Here is a 17,310-nt window from a genome sequence, read left to right on the forward strand (position 1 = left end):
GTCAGTTAGTGTAGGCAGTACTGAACTTAGTTTGGGAATCTTGTATATCTGGGAAAAGACTACATCTTGGTAGGCGATATATTTAATTCAATTGATTGTATATGTGTATATCAAGCCACCTAATGGCAGCGAAGTAACCTGCCTAGAGAGCAGGAGGTTGTTGGTTTAAATCCCCGCTAGTGTGTTTCCCAGAATATGGGAAACTCCTATATCGGGCAGCAGCGCTATAGGAAGGTGCTGAAAGGCATCATCTCATACTGCACAGGAGAAGGCAATGGTAAACCCCTCCTGTATTCTACCAAGAAAACCACATGGCTCTGTGGTCACCAGGAGTCGATACTGACTCGACGGCACAACCTTTATATGTGTACATCAGCTGCTTCTTCTCTAGTATTGCCAATAGCCAAGAGTTTATTTAGGGGCAGTGGAGAAGGATCTACTGCCAGAGAAGGATCAAGTCTGGAAGCTCCACTAGCCCATTGACTCTGAACTTCTGACCCCTTAGTTCCAGCTGGCAGGACAGTATGCAATGACTCAGTGGGGGACAGGGGCCCTCTGCATCTGCTCAGAAGCACTTTACTACTGCTACACATACTCCAAGGTTAGCATGGAAAATATATCCCATCCTAGGGTCAAGAGCTCCTGCAGTAGTTAAGCGCTGGAACAGTAGGGTTCTCCAGTTTTGTTTTGTGTTTTAATGGTTTGGGGGCTGTCCCTCGGAGCAATCCCCATGCAGATGGATCACCTTTTGATGATTTGCTTCCCATTCCTGCCCGACAGAGGCTTTTTATCTTTTGTTTTTTTAGAGTTGGGGTTTTTTGTTGTTTGTTTGTTTGTTTGTTTGTTTGTTTGTTTTTGCAAAGGCTGGAGGGCAAAACTGAAATCTGTAAATTCAGCAAGCAGCAAAGTTCATCCCGCAGCGGGACACACTTACTGAGGCGATTGCCGAAAAGCGTTGCAATAAACCTCCAGATTTCATCCTGAGAGGAGCAGCAATTAGCAGCTCATCAATTGTTCAAGAGCAGCTAATTAGCAACTGCCCGGGGAATCGCCTCTCTGGGCAACATCAAACCACTCAGCCAGCCCAGATTTGAGCACACCAGGGGTGCAGCATTCTGTAACAGACTCTCAGGCAGGCCAGATCCGAGTGCTCTTCACGTCCTCCCGTTGAACGCTGGGCAAGCTGGGAAGTGCCGTAAATTGAAGTTGTCATTAGCCCCATTTCATGTGGAGCCCGCAGGAGATCATAAAACTCTTCCCGCCTGAACCTCCTCGGGTGCGAAGACTCTCAACATTCTTCTTTTTATTTTTATTTCTTTTTTAAAGCGGCCTTTATAACTGCATGCATTAACTGCCACCACATGCTTGGTATCCCAGAAACAGCGTGGTTCTTGCAGCCAGCATGATGGCAGAATGGAAGTTTTTCACACCCAACTTTTAGTTCGCACCTTCTCTGGAATGGAGAGTGCGCACGTTCCCATATCGGCTAAATTTACCCCAAGACCCTGCAAAGTCCTGCACTTTACACACAATTCGAGTTTTTCATTACGGGTTAGGGTGTAGCCCGATTTATATCCAGGGTTAAAAAATCCACCTTTTGTGTCAGTTTTGGGGGGCAACTTCAAACTCACAGTAAAGTCTCGCAGAAAACCCAAGATAACATCTGTTATTTGCACATGGCTTCATGCTGCAGGGTAAATGTTGAGCGAAGCCACTTTGATTCACACTAGTGGCACTGAGAGAAGCAGCCCCTCCCCTCTGCTCAAGTTCACATCACATGCCCTCCGTGTTTTCCTTCTAGCCAATGAGGGGGGAGAGAGAGAGAGAGAGAGATTACTAAAGAGCTATATCTGCATTTCTAAAGAGAGTATCCCTCCTATCATGCTAATGATTCTACGTCAGTGCCTCTCCCTATTTGTTCCAGAGTTTTCAGGAAAAGTAGCTTAAAACCAGCATTTAAAAAACCCAAAAATACAACGAGATAAGCTAGAATGTTGGGACACAAAGCCCAATTCACAGCAGATTCACAGCTGTTTAATTCAGATGATTAGATGGGCCGTTCACATGGTCGGCTCCTCTCCGAATTCTTTTTCCTGTGTGCATTCCAACAGCTTGCTCCGAGTTTTTTCTCCAACCAATCACATCCCAGGAGGAGGCAAGAGATGCCTCCCATCATCATCATCACCATCATCATCATCATCATCATCATCATCATCATCATCATTTTTTAGTTTGACAGTCGGCTTTCCACAAGATTGACTAGTCAAAACAACAGAATGCTTAACCCAAACCTGCCGAATCTAACCCAAATATTTGCTGATTTTTACAATGAGCTTGCCTTTGTGACTGCCTTCATCACCTCATGTTCCCCCCACCCCAACCCAGACCATTTAAGAGGCCATGGAAGTTTAAGGTAGAAATCATTGCTTTCTCTCTGTGATGAAGAAAAATGCAGCTTCATGGAATCAGCTCAGACACAAAGGGCTCAGGTTACATCGAACCTGTAGTCTCCATTGCTAAGCTTCCAGGCATCCTCCAACAACATCTGCATATGTAAAGCCTGGAAAAGGGGAGTGAATGTTTCCAGAAACAAACATTTCTTCTGTCAAGAAACAGGCGTGTAGAGCAGGCATTGGCTTTCCCTTGCATCCGTGCCCATGGAATTCTCCACTGAGATGAGTGACACAGAGAGCAGAATCTCCCCCTCTCCAAACACAATAAAGGTTAACTGATAAGGAGAGCCAGCATGGTGTAGTGGTTAGAGTGCTGGACTAGGACCGGGGAAACCCGAGTTCAAATCCCCATTCAGCCATGAGACTTGCTGGGTGACTCTGGGCCAGTCACTTCTCTCTCAGCCTAACCTACTTCACAGGGTTGTTGTGAAAGAGAAACTCAAGTATGTAGTACACCGCTCTGGGCTCCTTGGAGGAAGAGCAGGATATAAATGTAATAATAATAATAATAACAATAACAACAACCAAAAAGTAACCAAGGACAGATTTGTAACCTGAATTTGAACATTCGTGAAAATATTTGTACTGTTGAAGTTTGTTTATGGACTGAAAATGGAGGGAGGCTGGGTTTGAGGGTGGGCAGGTAAGGCTTAACACCTCCTCTTCTGATCCCCAGTGAAAGCCCCTCCTGAACTGCAGGCTCTTTCTGAAGCTGATCAGCGCCGCCTGCAGTTTAAAAAAAAACACCCAACACTCACAAAAATGCGAGTTTTTTTGGGGAAAGCTGAATTATTGGCAATGGCCCCTCCACACATCGTGTGAGAAGTGTTGGGGCATACTAGAAAGCTCGCTTTTGTTTTCTTTTTTTTAAAGCAACCACAAATAGAGAATTTGTTTACCTCACACATAATTTGGGCTAAGCTAGAATGCACAGCAGTAATTCGGGGGAAAGCAGAATTGTTTGTGAACTGGTCCCTGATAGCCCTCTGCAACTTCAGGGTAAATCCAGCTGATATGTGGACTCACACCCTCCATTCTGGAAGAGATGCGAACTAAAGCCATGTGTGTGACAATCCATGGTGACTTTACTGCGACTTTACTTTGGGAGGATGGGTGTGCATTCACATATCAGCCAGATTTACCCGAAGTCCATGCGATCTTTGAGAGCACTTCACACTCGATTCGTGTTTCCCCTCCATATTGGAACCTAGCCCAATTTATTTCCGGGGGGGGTGGGGATTCTCTTTTTGCACAGGAGTATCCATTATGCCCTGAACTCAAAGTAAAGCCTCGCATTAAAGTCTACTGTCTGAAAAGCCTGTTTAAGGGATTAAGAGGGTTAAATACTGCAAGTTATGGGACATATCAGATATTTCTAATTTGCCCCCAAATCCAATGCAAAAAGTGGAAATTTTTATGCTGGATATAAATCAGGCTAAGCTCCAATGTGCAATGAAAACCTCGAATCCTATGTGGAGTGCTCCCTGATAGCTTGCAGGGACTTTGCTGTAGATCTGGATGATATGTGAATGCTCACCTGCCTTCCAAAGTAAAATTGTCATCTGGCAGGACTCATGATGAACTTGAGCACTAGTCAAATATTAATGTACACTTGAGCGAGAAGAGAGGCTATGCAACCCTTTGCCACTGCACGAACTGGCTAAAAAAATGGAAGGTGCATGTGCCTCCTGCCCTGCGGCTCCTTGCCTCCACCGCTTGTGAGACGGCTTGTGCAGCGGCAAGGGATTCCATGGCCTCTCTTCTAGCTCGAGGGAGGAGAGAGGCCATGGAACCCCTTGCCACTGTGCAAGCCAACTGAGAGGCGGCAGAGGCAGAGAGCAGGAGGCAAGCGGTGGCAGTGGTGAGGAGTGAGGGTGGGTGGCGGGTGGGTGGCAGGGGCCCAGTGGCTGCTGGGAGGGGGGGCAGGCTGATGACATTCATAGGACACATTTGAACACTGTCAGCTACACCCCTGGCCTGTGCTCACATTGCTGAAAGACCATTCAGATGAACAGTCCCCACACAGGCTTGAAGGACACCCCAACCGTGCATCGGGATGTCCTTAAGAACATAAGAACAGCCCTGCTGGATCAGGCTCAAGGCCCATCTAGTCCAGCACCCTGTTTCACACAGTGCCCCCCCCCGCTCCAGATGCCTCTGGGAAGCCCACAAGCAAGAGGTATGTGCACGCCCTCTCTCCTGCTGTTGCTCCCCCCGCCCTGCAACTGGTATTGAGAGGTATCTTGCCTCTGAGGCTGGAGGTAGCCTATAGCCCTCCGACTAGTAACCGTTGATAGGCCTCTCCTCCATGAAGTTATCCAATCCCCTTTTAAAAACCATCCTGGCCATCCAAGCCGTCCAGCATCCTGCACTTCCTGGCCATCCAAGCAGTCCTTCAATGACATCAGGGCGGGTGTGCTTGCAGCACATCCCCACCCTCTTTGCATGTTGGGCCAGCTGCTTGTGCAAACCAGCCCAAGGTTTTGTTTTCCTTTTCCACCATAGGCTTAACAGTTCTTCCTCAGCAAAGACATGGTGGGTGGGTGGGGAGATAAGAAGAGAGGGGAATAAGAGTGGGGAGTAAGAGCGGGGAGCTAGGAGTCCAGCTTCACTTCTTGTCCCAGGGCCCACTCCAACCTTGCCACATCCCAGGCTCATGGCACGGTTACTCCGAAGGCCAAAGGAAATGCTGACCCATAATTCAACTGCAGCACTCTGTGTCTAACAATGCTGCCAGTACTACCTAATTCATAGAAATGTGTGCCGCCCATTATGCAAGGTTTCTAGTCTAACACATGCACACAGTGTCCTGGCCTCACAATTGAGAGAAGAAAAATGTGTCAGTCAGGCGTCAGTCTTGGCTGAACTCACCCTCGAGATATTCCTCAGACAATGAGGCCATTTTTTGGTTCCCTGGGCTGCCTCCCCACAGCCAGTCCAGAAACCATAACCATCTCACTCTCTGGAATGTGTCACCAGATGGTGACCGGGCAGTGACTGGGAGAGCATGTGATGATTCTCAGCATGGTCAAGGCACCCTTGTGCAAAAGGATAGTTCAGCTGAAGAATTGGACTGGAGATAGCAACACTGTGAAGTGTTGTGCCTGTGGACCTCATCTATTTTCTCTTCATTGTGAAAGCAGTTCCTCTTCATCAATTCAATAAAAACTAGCTGACGCGGTGCAGAGCATCTGGCCCCTAGTTCTCCCTAGCCCCACCCCTCTGGAACCAATCCGGCTCGCTGCCCCATCTTCACTTCGTCTCCATCCCTTCAGCGATTCTCCCCCATCCTTTCAGCCAGTTCATTCTCCCCCCCATCCCTTCAGTCAGTTTGTTTCCCCCCCCACATCCCTTCAGCAGGTTCGTTCTCCCCCCCAAGCATCCCTTCAGCCAGTTCATTCTCCCCCTCCTGCGCATCCCTTCAGCCAGTTCGTTCTCCCCCCCGAGCATCCCTTCAGCCAGTTCGTTCTCCCCTCCCACGCATCCCTTCAGCCAGTTCGTTCTCCCCTTCCCGCGCATCCCTTCAGCCAGTTCGTTCTCCCCTCCCGAGCATCTCTTCAGCCAGTTCGTTCTCCCCTCCCGAGCATCCCTTCAGCCAGTTCGTTCTCCCCTCCCGCGCATCCCTTCAGCCAGTTCGTTCTCCCCTCCCGCGCATCCCTTCAGCCAGTTCGTTCTCCCCTCCCGAGCATCCCTTCAGCCAGTTCGTTCTCCCCTCCCGAGCATCCCTTCAGCCAGTTCGTTCTCCCCCCCGAGCATCCCTTCAGCCAGTTCGTTCTCCCCTCCCACGCATCCCTTCAGCCAGTTCGTTCTCCCCTTCCCGCGCATCCCTTCAGCCAGTTCGTTCTCCCCTCCCGAGCATCCCTTCAGCCAGTTCGTTCTCCCCTCCCGAGCATCCCTTCAGCCAGTTCGTTCTCCCCTCCCGCGCATCCCTTCAGCCAGTTCGTTCTCCCCTCCCGCGCATTCCTTCAGCCAGTTCGTTCTACCCCTCCTGCGCATCCCTTCAGCCAGTTCGTTCTCCCCTCCCGAGCATCCCTTCAGCCAGTTCGTTCTCCCCTCCCGCGCATCCCTTCAGCCAGTTCATTCTTCCACCATGCATCCCTTCAGCCGGTTCGTTCTCCCCCCCACCCCTTCAGCAAGTTCGTTCTCCCCCCCGCACATTCCTTCAGCCAGTTCGTTCTCCCCCTCCCGTGCATCCCTTCAGCCAGTTCATTCTCCCCCCCCCCCAAGCATCCCTTCAGCCAGTTCGTTCTCCCCTCCCGCGCATTCCTTCAGCCAGTTCGTTCTCCCCCTCCCTGTGCATCCCTTCAGCCAGTTCATTCTTCCACTGCGCATCCCTTCAGCCAGTTCGTTCCCCCTCCCGTGCATCCCTTCAGCCAGTTCATTCTTCCACTGCGCATCCCTTCAGCCAGTTCGTTCTCCCTCCCGTGCATCCCTTCAGCCAGTTCATTCTCCCCCCCACCAAGCATCCCTTCAGCCAGTTCATTCTTCCACCATGCATCCCTTCAGCCGGTTCGTTCTCCCCCCCACCCCTTCAGCAAGTTCATTCTCCCCCCCACACATTCCTTCAGCCAGTTCGTTCTCCCCCTCCCTGTGCATCCCTTCAGCCAGTTCATTCTTCCACTGCGCATCCCTTCAGCCAGTTCGTTCTCCCTCCCGTGCATCCCTTCAGCCAGTTCATTCTCCCCCCCACCAAGCATCCCTTCAGCCAGTTCATTCTTCCACCATGCATCCCTTCAGCCGGTTCGTTCTCCCCCCCACCCCTTCAGCAAGTTCATTCTCCCCCCCACACATTCCTTCAGCCAGTTCGTTCTCCCCCTCCCTGTGCATCCCTTCAGCCAGTTCATTCTTCCACTGCGCATCCCTTCAGCCAGTTCGTTCCCCCTCCCGTGTATCCCTTCAGCCAGTTCATTCTTCCCCCCACCCCCCGCACATTCCTTCAGCTAGTTCGTTCTCCCCCCCGAGCATCCCTTCAGCCAGTTCATTCTCCCCCTCCCGTGCATCCCTTCAGCCAGTTCATTCTTCCACCGCGCATCCCTTCAGCCGGTTCGTTCTCCCCCCATCCCTTCAGCAAGTTCGTTCCCCCCCGTATCCCTTCAGCCAGTTCATCCCCATGCACATCCCTTCAGCCAGTTCGTTCTCCCCCCCCGCACATTCCTTCAGCCAGTTCGTTCTCCCCCCCGAGAATCCCTTCAGCCAGTTCGTTCTCCCCCTCCTGCGCATCCCTTCAGCCAGTTCATTCTTCCCCCATCCCTTCTGCAAGTTCGTTTCCCCCCGCATCCCTTCAGCCAGTTCGTTCTCCCCCTCCCTTACATCCCTTCAGCCAGTTCATTCTCCCCCTCCCTTGCATCCCTTCAGCCAGTTCATTCTCCCCCTCCTGCGCATCCCTTCAGCCAGTTCATTCTTCCCCCCGCGCATCCCTTCAGCCGGTTCGTTCTCCCCCCCAACCCTTCAGCTAGTTCGTTTCCCCCCCCGCATCCCTTCAGCCAGTTCGTTCTCCCCCCCGAGCATCCCTTCGGCCAGTTCGTTCTCCCTCCCCCGCACATTCCTTCAGCCAGTTCGTTCTCCCGTCCCGCGCATCCCTTCAGCCAGTTCATTCTTCCCCCCGCGCATCCCTTCAGCCAGTTCGTTCTCCCCCTCCCGTGCATCCCTTCAGCCACTTCATTCTCCCCCCGTGCACCCCTTCAGCCAGTTCGTTCTCCCCCTCCTATGCATACCTTCAGCCAGTTCGTTCTCCCCCTCCTGCGCATCCCTTCAGCCAGTTCGTTCTCTCCCTCGCATCCCTTCAGCCAGTTCATTCTCCTCTCCCCGCATTCCTTCAGCCAGTTCGTTCTCCTCCCCCCGCATCCCTTCAGCCAGTTCGTTCTCCCCCCCCCACAGCATCCCTTCAGCCAGTTCGTTCTCTCTTTCGCATCCCTTCAGCCTGTTTGTTCTCCTCCCCCGCATCCCTTCAGCCAGTTCGTTCTCCTCTCCCCGCATTCCTTCAGCCAGTTCGTTCTCCTCCCCCCGCATCCCTTCAGCCAGTTCGTTCTCCCCCCCACAGCATCCCTTCAGCCAGTTCATTCTCCTCTCCCCGCATTCCTTCAGCCAGTTCGTTCTCCTCCCCCCGCATCCCTTCAGCCAGTTCGTTCTCCCCCCCCACAGCATCCCTTCAGCCAGTTCATTCTCCTCTCCCCGCATTCCTTCAGCCAGTTCATTCTCCTCTCCCCGCATTCCTTCAGCCAGTTCATTCTCCTCACCCCGCATTCCTTCAGCCAGTTCGTTCTCCTCCCCCCGCATCCCTTCAGCCAGTTCGTTCTCCCCCCCCCACAGCATCCCTTCAGCCAGTTCATTCTCCTCTCCCCGCATTCCTTCAGCCAGTTCATTCTCCTCTCCCCGCATTCCTTCAGCCAGTTCATTCTCCTCTCCCCGCATTCCTTCAGCCAGTTCGTTCTCCTCCCCCCGCATCCCTTCAGCCAGTTCGTTCTCTCTTTCGCATCCCTTCAGCCTGTTTGTTCTCCTCCCCCGCATCCCTTCAGCCAGTTTGTTCTCCCCCCCCCGCATCCCTTCAGCCAGTTCATTCTCCCCCGCAAGCATCCCTTCAGCCAGTTCGTTCTCCCTCCCCCGCACATTCCTTCAGCCAGTTCGTTCTCCCGTCCCGTGCATCCCTTCAGCCAGTTCGTTCTCCCTCCCCCGCACATTCCTTCAGCCAGTTCGTTCTCCCGTCCTGTGCACCCCTTCAGCCAGTTCGTTCTCCCCCTCCTATGCATACCTTCAGCCAGTTCGTTCTCCCCCTCCTGCGCATCCCTTCAGCCAGTTCGTTCTCTCCCTCGCATCCCTTCAGCCAGTTCATTCTCCTCTCCCCGCATTCCTTCAGCCAGTTCGTTCTCCTCCCCCTGCATCCCTTCAGCCAGTTCGTTCTCCCCCCCCCACAGCATCCCTTCAGCCAGTTCGTTCTCCCCTCCGCATCCCTTCAGCCTGTTCACTCTCCCCCACCGCATCCCTTCAGCCAGTTCGTTCTCCCCCACCCCCCGCATCCCTTCAGCCAGTTCTTCCCCTGCTGTGCACTGCCCTGCCAGGAAATCTCTCGAGAGCTGCCACACACAGAATTAGCCACGGGTACACCTTAGAGAATTATATAGAGAGGTATATTAGCCACTTGTCAACAAGAAAAATTATCAAGGCAGTTTACATAGCAAAATGAAAGAGAAAATGGATCTGTGGGTGTCATTTTCCCCCAAGGAGGAAACTATTTCAAAGGGCCCTGTGGGTTGGCTAAGAATCATTGGAACAGAGCATACGGAACCTTCAAATCTTGCTGAATACATGTTGTTTATTAAGTAAACACACATTGAGACTATTCCCATGATCGCCCAAAAGTGGGCTAAGGGAGCCCAGCCCCGTTTTGGGAGATCGTGTGCTGCAATGGGAGTCGTGCGGCTCCCAGCAGCTAACCTTGTTAAATCCCCCTCCCCTTAAACGAGGTTAACGGAGTGATCGCTCTGTTAACCTTGGTTTTTTTATTGTGCGCAGTGACACGCGAAGAGACCCCCGACTGGGAGGCTGCAAGCAGCCTTCCATGCTCGAGGGTCTCTCCAGGATGCCCCGTACGCTTGCACAGGATATCTTGGAACTTCTGGGTACTGCGCAACCCTCGATCCCCGCAGCCCCCGCCAGCTCCATGACGGAGCCAGCAGTCATGTGAGGGGCCAATCCGGCCGCCCAGGGCTGCCTTTTTATTGTCTGCAGGGAGAGTGGCTGGGTCTAGCTCCGCCCCCACAACCTGTCATTGACTGTGTTAAAGGTGGGAACATAGGAACACAGGAAACATAGGAAACTGCCATATACTGAGTCAGACCATTGGTCTATCTAGCTCAGCATTGTCTTCACAGACTGGCAGCGGCTTCTCCAAGGTTGCAGGCAGGAATCTTTCTCAACCCTATCTTGGAGAAGCCAGGGAGGGAACTTGAAACCTTCTGCTCTTCCCAGAGCGGCTTCATCCCCTGAGGGGAATATCTTACGGTGCTCACACATCAAGTCTCATATTCATATGCAACCAGGGCAGACCCTGCTTAGCTAAGGGGACAAGTCATGCTTGCTGCCACAAGACCAGCTCTCCTCTCTCCAACTAAAGGGTCTAACCTCTCCTCCCAAAACCTGTCATTGACTGTGTTTGCAGCTAGCCCAGCCAGCTAAGATCCTCATCTTCTCTGGTCTCCCACTCTTTAACATCAACACCTGGGGTGGGTGGGGTGGAAGTACTAAGCTAGCAGATCTCGGCATGTTTCAGCTCTGGCAGATCCCACTAGAAGGGCCTTGTTGGGCTCCCCTTTCCCAAAGTGCTCACAATAAAGACACACAAGGGAGACACCAACAATAGCCACTGGAGATATGCTATACTGGTTGAATAGGGACAGCTGCTACCACCCTCCTAAATATAAGAAAGCCACCACTTCTAAAGGTACTTCTTTACTCAGTTAGTACCCCTGCCTCTTGATCTAATCAGGAGAGCAGATAGGTGTTAATTTCTTCTGTTCTGTTGACTTGCATATGGATGAAGCTGATCAGTAATCAAATGTGCCTTTGAGGAAATTCAGGAGAAAAGCTTCATTTTTTTGGTACCATTCTGTTCTTAGAATTAGAATTAGCTATCCCGATGGAACCCAAAAGGCCATCTAGTCCAGTCCTGGTTTGCAATCCCAATTCATTAAAGAGGAACAGATACATTTGTAAACAAGGGCCTAAGCACTCTGTCCATGTAAACTTCAGAAGATTTCTGTATGCATGGCAGTATCTTGCAGCAGAGAGAATTCCAATAATGCATAATAATATGGCCGATAGCACTGGTGATGAGCCGGTCCAGAAGTAACAGAAACCATGATTCCCTGATATATGATCATCAAGCTCTGTGGACTCTCAAGTGCTCCCCTGTCCTCCTCCACTGTGAACTGAAGTGGGGAGATGAAAGTTTCTGCTTTTGATGTTAAGCTTACCACAGCTCTGTGAGTCATCTGAACTTAGAGAGCTGTGGTTTGCTTTAACTTTGGTGTGTTCAAGCCAACCAAGTAAGGATTCAATTCTATTCTGGTTTGTAAACAAACCATAAACTAACCACATAGTTCCCTGAGTTTGGACAACACACAGAGCTGTGATTAGTTTTATTGCTCTCAGTTTTCTACTTTGCTACATGATGGCATTGGGCAAGGCCGGTGAGGGCGCCGGTGGAGAGGGGGCGAGAGGCACCTTTAAGAGTTGATGCTTACCTCCACTCTCGCCACACCTGAACGCTGCTCAGAGAAGCAGTGTGCTGCCCAGCACCCCCTGCGATGATCGCCTCCGCCACTCACCTATGGAGCCAATCCCCTCCCTGTGGCCAGGTGAGAGCAGAGGCAATCCCCTGCCGCAGGGGCTGCTGCGCGGCATGCTGCTTCTCCGAGCAGCGTTCAGGTGCGGCGAGAGTGGTGGTAAGCACCAATTCTTTTACTCTTAAAGGTGCCTCTCGCTGCCCCTCCACCGGTGCCCTCAGCGGCCGCTACTGAGGCAAGGGGAGTGCCTGAGTCCTCAGCTTGATAGGGCTCAAGCCTCATTCATCTATCAGGAAACCACGATTTCCTCAATGTCTGACCCAGGCCAATGTTTGCATTCTGGGTGCCAGTGCCTTGTCTAGTATGCTAATTCTGCATTAATTGGTGGAGGTGATGTTGGTGTTGGGACGTGTGCTTAAAGCTTTTGTGGTGTACTTCCAACTCACGCGCCTCCCATTTCCTCTCTTCAGGCTTACCTTCTGTCCCCCATGTGTCCTGTATTTGAATGAGATCAATTCCACATGGCTTTAGAAACCTACATCTCATCCCCAAGGGCGAGTCTAGTACAGTCTTCGACCCCTGAAACAATCCAACCCAGAGTCTCCTGTGATTCGTATTTTCTCTTTTATAAGAACATGTTCTGGCATCCCCAGTTTTCTCTCCCTTTCTTCCACCCAGGTTGGTTCCCTTGCGGATTCTGTTCCCTCACCTCTTCCCTTTGCTTCCGGCAAATGGATTATTAGAAACGTTTGCGGAACCTCCGTTGCTGACGTCAAGGCCCCCTTTCCTCCCTCCATCCCAAGAGACAAGACACTAGAACAATCCCACACACCTGTAAACGCCTTTCCCTTCTCGTCCTTTACTCTTAAGTTTCCGCTTCCCAGAGCTGTCAAGACATAAAAGATCTTTTGTGAATGCAGGAAAAGGATTTGCCAGAAGCACAAACCCCATTTCCAACCACGCTACCACACATCTGTTCTATGCAGCTGCACTCCAGGGCAGCAAGGGACTTGGGTGTGCACACATTATTTTTTTAAGCGAAACAGGAACACTTTTGTTGCCAGAAGTAAAATCAGCTGTGAACTTGGTCCTCACTGCTTTGGGAGTTTCATACTGAGTGGAACAAGGAGGTCATTTCTTGGATCTTCGATGGAGAAAGACCCCCAGCAGTTCAAGATCATCTACATCTGGGTAACTTTCTCTGGACACGGTGCTGGTTGTAGACACGCATATTCGTTCCAGCTGCTTTGGAGGCCACCCACCATCCCTCTGTCTATTTGTAAATAACAGCAGCTGTTTTCTTTCCCCATAAACACTGTCCCCTACAACCTTTAAAAAAACAACAACTGGCCATACATCTTAAGGCCTCTTAATGGCTCTCCAAGTTGGAGAGGTAGTTATCAGAACAAGATTAAAGTTGGTGGAAAACTTTGGGGCAGTTAGGACTTTGTTGGGGAGCGGTATAGTGTGATGCCTGGGCCCAATATGCACCCCTACCTTTGTTTGATCTCTTTGCACAACACCCTTCATGGTACAATGACTTTGAAGCAGCTTTTGAGGGCTCTGAAGCAGGCAACTTCATTCAAAATTCACAAGAACAACCCGATCCGAACCAATCTGCACTGAAGTGCATGATGTGGTTATTTCTTTAGCATCTTTAGATACAGCTCTACATAGCAAGGCTTTAGGATCCTGCATCTTACCTGAAATGTGTCAATATTGATCTGAATAACAGGCTTTATGCAATATTGCTCTGCATAAGTAACCAAGGTAACACTGATTTGTAAAGAGGGGTCTAGAGCTAGATCCAGAAAACTACCAGCTGGTTAGCTTAATGTCGGCCCCAGAGTCATTGATGAAGAGCATCATTAAATAAATAATTATATTAAGCACATAGAAGAACAAGCACTGTTGGAGAATCAGCATGACTTCTACAAAAGTAAGTCTGGCCTCACTAATCTTTTAAAGGTTTTTTGAGGGTATCAACAGGCATGTGGATAGGGAAGGAGCAGTTGGCAATGTATGAACATAAGAACAGTCCTGCTGGATCAGGCTCAAGGCCCATCTAGTCCAGCACCCTGTTTCACACAGTGGCCCACCAGGTGCCCCAGTAGCCAGTGAGGGTAAAATTTACCCTTAAATTTGCTTAAAAGGAATAAGGAGGCAATTGCCAGCAGATCAGCTAATGCCTTCGCTGGCCAATCTGCGGGCTGGAAGGGCTGGAAATTCAAACAGATGTCAAAACTCAAAATGGAGACTGAAGGAGAAAGACTTTTTGCAATTGCAAAATGGAGTTCCAAAACAGCCGAAACAACAAAACGTTTTGTATCCGAAACAGGGATGTTTTGTTTTGGCTACAAAATTTTCTGTTTTGAGCATTGGGTGTTTTGTTTTGGCTACAAAACAGCCGAAATGGCCTGTTTTGTGCACAGAACGTTTTGTATCCGAAACGAAACGCACATCCCTAGTCCCTTCTTGAAAATCGGCGTTTCATTAGCTGCTTTCCAGTCCTCTGGTACCAAGTCTGATTGTAGGGACAAGTTATATATTTTTGCTAGGAGATCAGCAATTTCACATTTGAGTTCCTTCAGAACTCTTGGGTGAATGCCATCTGGTTCTAGTGAATTGTTAAGTGAAAAATTAGTTTTTCAAGACAGTTTAGAACATCTTCCCTCATCACCTCAAATTGGTGCAGTTCTTCAGCTTCTGAGCCTGAGAAGCTCAGTTCTGGAGAGGGTATATGGTCAGTATTCTCTGCTGTGAAGACAGATGCAAAGAAGCTTCTCTGCAATCTCCTTATCCTCCTTAATAATCCCTTTCACGCCCTCATCCTCTAAGAGTCCAACCACCTCCCTGGCAGGTTTTCTGCTTCTGATGTATTTTAAAAAGTTTTTGTTATTCTGCTTGACACTTCTAGCTATATGCTCCTCAAACTCTCTTTTTGCATCCCTTATTGTCTCCTTGCATTTCTTTTGCCAGAGTTTATGTTCCTTCCTGTTCTCTTCATTTGGGCAGGACTTCCATTTTCTGAAGGACGTCTTCTTCCCTTTTATAGCTTCCCCGACTCTGCTTGTTAGCCACGCTGTTCCTCCTGAACTTGGTGGTACCTTTACTCCTTTTGGGTATGCATTCCAGCTGTGGTTTTAAATAAGTTCCATGTTTTCTGGAGTGATTTGATCCTCCTGACTGTCCCTTTCAGCTTCCTTTTGAACAGTTCCCTCATTTTTTGAGAAGTCTCTTCTTCTGAAGTCCAATGTATCTGTGTTGGGCTTCTCTGACAATATTCCACTCACATGTAAGCTGAATTGGATCACACTATGGTCACTGTTCCCCAATGGTTCTACAACTCTGACATCTTGCACCAGGTCCTGACCACCACTCAGGATTTAGTCCAAGGTTACCTTCTCTCTGGTTGGTTCCATGACCAACTGTTATAAGGCACAATCATTTAGTATGTCTATAAATGTGGCCTCTATGTTTACCTGAATGTGAATTTACCCAGTCTATGTGCAGGTTATGCCTGGACTTTCAAAAAGCATCTGATAAAGTCCCTCTCCACAGGCTCTTGAATGAACTTAACTGTTTTGGAATAAGAAGATACATCCTTTTATTGATTCATTACTGGTTAAAGAATAGGAAGCAGAGAGCAGGAATAAATGGACCATGTTCACAATAGAGGAAAGTAAGAGGTAGAATCCCCCTAAGATTTGGACTAGAACCAGTGTTTTTTTAACTTATCCATACATTATCTGGAGTTAGGGGTAAGCAGCAAGGTGGCCAGGTTTGCAGATGACACCAAACTATTCAGGTCAGTGAGAACCAGAAAGGATTGTGAAGAGTTCCAAAAGGTTCTCTCCAAACTGGATGAATGGGCAACAGAATAACAACTGTGATAATTTTGTTATCAGTGTAGATAAATGTAAATGGATGCACACTGGGACAAGAAATTGCAACCTCACAATATCATCCCCCCATCACAACTGATGAGGCATCTGAGTTGTCGGTGAGTGAGTTGTCAGGTCTGAGTTGTCGGAAAGAGCTCTTGGAGTTGTGGTGGATAGGTCAACGAAAACATCGACCTAATGTGGTGATGGCTGCCAGCTCAGATGGCTTTAAAAAGGCACTAAGCAAATTAATGAAAGACAAATCTATCCAATGGCTACTAAGGAAATATAGCTGCATAGTTTTGCATGCAGAAAGTGCAGGTAGGACTAGAAAAAACTCCTATCTGAAACCCCAGAGAGCAACTGCCAGTCAGAATAGACAATATTGAGCTAGATGGACCAAGGATCTGACTTGGTAGAAGGCAGTGTCCTATGTTCCTACGTTCCTATGTACTCTATAAATCTTGTAACAGGAGCAGAGCCACCACTGTGCAGGCAGGTCCAAAGAACCCGGCCACCACTTCCTATGGAGCTGCACCATCCAACCTAGCCACGCCCCCTGTGTCTGACATCCAATGCAGGGGGCATGGCCATATTCCAGCAGAAATCCACAATTTGAATTCTTTACTGGCCTTCAGGAGAAGGCCTGTTTGGCCTGGCCTTCCAGGGTTTTTAAATAGTTGTAATTGGTTTTAATGTTGTAACCTGTTTTTCGGGGCGGGGGGTGTTAATTGTTGTGATTGTTTAATTGCTGTTTTATGATGTTCTAATTGTTAATTGTTTTATACTGTTTTATAATTTTTGTTTTAATTGTTAACTGATTTTAATGGTTTTGTTTTAATTGTAAACCGCCCTGAGCCATTTTGGAAGGGCGGTATAAAAATCGAATAAATAAATAAATGGAAACGGGGCTAGCTGGGAACGTGTCTCTCTGCCTTTTGAGGCAGGGAAAGGCACTCTCAGCCAAGCTGGAAACCCAGCACTGGCTGAAGCTCCTTCCGAATGGGGCTGTGCAGCCCCGTTTCCGCATCTGGCCATGTCCCTTGCATCAGATGTCAGGCGCAAGGGGTGTGGCTGGTGTGCCTAGGGGCCACCACTAGTGGGTTCCACCCATGATGATGCTGGCTTTGTATTAGAAGACAGATAGATCGTTGCACTCTCCTTTTCTTCCATTGTTTGTGAAATGTCAAGTCAGCTACATGCACAGCTGTTATTTGATTTCAAATTCATTTTTTTCTGTAAGCATTTGAGATCGATTTTAACCAGTGCAGTCACGGGAAGAGATGACTCACTGCATTTGTAGCACAGTTCCATCAAATGCTTTCCCGCACAAAGAGTCTGTTCATCCCAGTTTCTTGCATTTCGATGTTTGTGTCATATATGGAAAACAAAAGTGTTTGTGATGGCACTCCCCAAACACACAAACACACATAGTTCGCTCCTGATGTTATGGAAGGGAGTTAGAACTACTCAAATGGAGGACCTGAACTTAGAGGTGGGGTGATTTCCAGCTGCAGACAGAGGTTGCCTTTTGCTGTGGATGATTAATTGTCATTGATCATTACTCATCACTACTTTGAATTTTCTTCATGCCCTGCATCACATGGACCTTCCCAAACTCTCAACTCCCCTCTGTCTCTTCTGCTAGCTGTGACTCAGCACCACTTGAGATGCTTTTGTTTTGGCCCCAAA

This window comes from Hemicordylus capensis, chromosome 6, assembly GCF_027244095.1.
Source record: "Hemicordylus capensis ecotype Gifberg chromosome 6, rHemCap1.1.pri, whole genome shotgun sequence".
NCBI classification, from domain to species: domain Eukaryota; kingdom Metazoa; phylum Chordata; class Lepidosauria; order Squamata; family Cordylidae; genus Hemicordylus; species Hemicordylus capensis.